The 4,121-nt window shown below is 51.8% G+C and overlaps 1 pseudogene across 1 annotated transcript; it reads left to right on the forward strand.

Annotated features, from left to right (window-relative positions):
* The first annotated feature begins 397 nt into the window (after positions 1 to 397).
* Positions 398 to 2,951, forward strand: LOC311038333 (ATP-binding cassette sub-family B member 6-like; annotated as a pseudogene). The gene has a single exon. The product of its transcript is annotated as an ATP-binding cassette sub-family B member 6-like (transcript).
* The last annotated feature ends 1,170 nt before the right edge of the window (positions 2,952 to 4,121 follow it).

Raw genomic sequence — 4,121 nt, forward strand, 5'->3', positions numbered from 1 at the left:
GACCATATATGGGCATAGCCATCGGATCTGTGGCTCTGGACATCCGGATCTCCATATATGCCTAAATTGTTTGAGTCTTGATGTCAGAACGTGTCAATATTTGTCCATTTTGTTTTACATAGGAAAAAAACATGCACTTTCCTTTAAAAAATATTGAAGATGATAGGATGTATCCTATCAAACCATGCAGTGAATGTTGTGTAAACGTTGTGTAAGGACTGTGTGTGGAGTCATAATAGTACAGCAGCTCTGACCGTGACCGTGCATGAGAATGACTCGCACTGCGTTTCAATAAACACAAAGCTTTATTTGTGCGTACCAGTTGTTTTCTAGTGTGTGTGTGTGTCAACCTGAACCAGCTGCAGCGTTCTGTTCTTCACAAGCTGCTGCAGCCACCATGGCGTTGCTTCAGAGCTACTGTGAGGCCAACTCCTCCATCTCCCGGACGTGGGTGGACCGCGGCATCGCCCCCTGCTCCTACTTCACCCTGGTGCCCTCCGTGCAGCTCTTCCTGGCCTTTCTCCTGGGCACCGTGCACTGCGTCTGCTACCGGCGCCACGGCACCGCCATGGAGCCCAAGTGCGTCCCGCGCTCCCGCCTCTACGGCCTCCAGCAGGCCCTCTCCGGCCTCCTCCTGCTCCAGTTCGTGGGAGGGATGCTGTGGCGGGCGGCAAGTGGAGGGGAGCTGCCCGGCTACGTGGTCTTGTACGGCTGTTTCTCGGCGCTGGGCTGGGTCTGGGCCGTGGCCCTGCTCAGGGTGGAGAGACGCAGGGTGCTGGTGATGGACCGCACCCGAGGACACAGCGCCGCTCTGCTGCTCTTTTGGGCCCTGGCCTTCTGCGCAGAGAACCTGGCCTTCGTCTCGTGGTTCAGCCCTCACTGGTGGTGGGCACTGGGAGACCCGCAGCAACAGGTCCACTTTGCTCTGTGGTCGATGCGTTACCTCGGCACCGGCACACTCTTCTTCATCGGTCTGAGAGCTCCCGGGTTGCCGCGGAGACCACACATGCTGATAATCAATGAAGACGAGCGCGATGTCGAGCATGACGGACAGGCGCCGCTGGGTGGGGCCGAGGAGAACCAGTCTACCTGGCAGGGCTTCAGACGGAAGGTCCGTCTGCTGCTGCCCTACATGTGGCCCCGGGGCAAGCGTTTCCTCCAGCTGCGGGTCCTGCTCTGCCTGTGTCTGCTGGGAGCCGAGAGGGCCATCAACGTCTTCGTGCCCATCTACTACAAGAATATAGTGAACAAGCTGACGGATGGAAGCAGCTGGAACACTCTGGCCACCACCGTGTGCATCTACGTCCTGTTCAAGTTCCTGCAGGGTGGAGGGGCAGGCGCGTCCGGCTTTGTCAGCAACCTGCGCTCCTTCCTGTGGATACAGGTGCAGCAGCACACCAACCGCGTGGTCCAGCTGCGTCTGTTCGGCCACCTGCACTCCCTGTCGCTCCGCTGGCACCTGGGCCGCAAGACCGGCGACGTCCTGAGGAGCATCGACCGCGGAACCTCGTCCATTAACAGCCTGCTCAGCTACATCGTGTTCAGCATCTTCCCCACCATCGCAGACATCGTCATCTCAATCATCTTCTTCATCACTTACTTCAATGCCTGGTTCGGCCTCATTGTGTTCGTCTGCATGGCCCTCTATCTCACACTGACCATCATCATCACTGAATGGAGAACAAAGTACAGACGGGACATGAACATCCAGGACAACAACGCCAAGTCCAAGGCTGTGGACTCCCTGTTAAACTTTGAGACGGTGAAGTACTACAATGCAGAGAGCTACGAGGTCAGCCGCTTTGAGGATGCTATCCTCAAGTACCAGATATCAGAATGGAAAACACAAGCCTCCCTGGCCTTCCTCAACCAAACCCAGAACCTGGTCATCGGATCTGGACTGCTGGCCGGCTCCTTGCTCTGTGCCTACTTTGTCACAGAAGGAAAGCTTCAGGTTGGAGACTTTGTTCTGTTTGGTACGTACATCATCCAGTTGTACACGCCCCTCCACTGGTTTGGAACCTACTACAGGATGATCCAGAATTCATTCATTGACATGGAAAGCATGTTCAAACTGTTTGAGGAGGGCGAAGAGGTGAGAGATGATATAAACGCAGGCAACCTTCTCTACACACTGGGAAAAGTGGAATTTGAGAATGTCTTCTTCAGCTACACTAGCGGGAAGGATATTCTGAAGGACGTGTCTTTTACTGCGCATCCGGGACAGACAGTAGCCCTGGTGGGACAGTCGGGGTCCGGCAAGAGCACCATCATTCGTCTGATCTTCCGTTTCTATGACGTCCAGGGAGGCTGCATTCGCATCGACGGCCAGGACATATCCAAGGTGAAGCAGATGTCTCTGCGGTCCCACATCGGCGTGGTCCCTCAGGACACCGTACTCTTCAACGACAACATCCGCGACAACATCCGCTACGGACACATCGGCGCCTCGGACGGCGAGGTGGAGCAGGCCGCAATCGCCGCCGACATCCACGATAGGATCCTGGCCTTCCCCGAAGGCTACGACACCCAGGTGGGGGAGAGAGGTCTGAAGCTGAGCGGAGGTGAGAAACAGAGGGTGGCCATCGCCAGAACCATCCTCAAAGCTCCACGGATCATCCTCCTGGATGAGGCCACGTCGGCGCTCGACACGCAGACGGAACGCAACATCCAGGCTTCTCTGGCTAAAGTGTGTGCCAACCGCACCACCGTGGTCGTGGCTCACAGGTTGTCGACCGTCATTGGAGCGGACCAGATCCTGGTTGTCAACGAGGGCCAGATAGCAGAGCGAGGAAGACATGACGAGCTGCTTGCCAAAGGCGGTCTGTATGCTGACATGTGGATGAAACAACAGACACAGGACACTGACTCGGCTTCGGACACGGAGAGCAAAGACGTCTGAGAAACTACAGCCGCCATCGGCGTCTGTAAGCTGCCACCAACACCACTGATTGGAGGAGATTGTGCCAACGGCGGCAGGGTGGCATTTAATTTAATGCTCTCCCCTCCGTAGAACTCTTTAATTTCTGACTCTAAAGTGTATGAAGTTGATACACAAGAACTCTCGGATCACTTTGTAAAGTGTGTGTGTGTTGGTGTTTCTCGCTTATGTCATGACAGATCAAGGAAGCAGCACTTCCTTGAAGCAGTACTAACAGAGCTGCTGCTTTTTTCCTCAAAAAAGTTGGATGAACAATAAAACTTTGGTAGAGGTTTGGGTTGTGTTAACAACCCATGGTGTTAACTCCAAATGTTGGTGAGATGCCTTCAATGGTTGCTCCGTAGATTTTAGTGTGACTTTGAGACCTTCTTCACAGTGAAACTCAACGGGGAGACTATTTTAGATCATACACAATGAAAGTGTCATTGTGCAATAAACTGTCTTTGCACTGTAAATATCTGTGGTAAGTTAACACTTGCAGGTATTATGAATGATAGATAGTTTTTTTTTCCTGTTTTGTTAAATATTGGCCGTGATATGTGGTTGACACTCTGGTCCAGGTTAGAGGGAAGTTAGAGGGAAGTGGCAGATCTACAAGCTCAGAAGCGCCGCGTTTCGACCATAAATATATATATATATATATATATATATATATATATATATATATTATATGTATGTATGTACACCAGACGTAAGATGTAAGATCTACTCACTCACTTGTTGATTGGCTATTTTCGCTATATTAATCGTACAAAGAAGTAGGCTTAAGTGGTTAAGAAAATCCCCCACCTCAGTTCTTTGTTTACAATTGGAACCCTGCAGGCAGCCAGAAATGTGTGAGTTGACCTTCAGTTTGTGTCTTGGTGTTCTAATACTACTGTACCTGTCCCTGTAGCCTTCCTCAGACAAAAGGTCACTTCTTTCTCTTTACTGAATTATTTACTGCCCTGAGAATGCTTGTGACCGTGCCTGTTTGTGGGTTCATGACGTGTGTGTGTGTGTGTGTGTGTGTGTGTGTGTGTGTGTGTGTGTGTGTGTGTGTGTGTGTGTGTGTGTGTGTGTGTGTGTGTGTGTGTGTGTGTGTGTGTGTGTTTGTGAGTGTGAGTGTGAGTGTGAAGGAGAGGGAGAGTAGCATCTTTGACATTTTGTTTGTTTCTGTAAAGCCTCGCTGCCCATATTT

Source organism: Gymnoscopelus microlampas (assembly GCF_963454915.1).
Source record: "Gymnoscopelus microlampas genome assembly, chromosome: 21".
In the NCBI taxonomy this organism is placed as follows: Eukaryota; Metazoa; Chordata; class Actinopteri; order Myctophiformes; family Myctophidae; genus Gymnoscopelus; species Gymnoscopelus microlampas.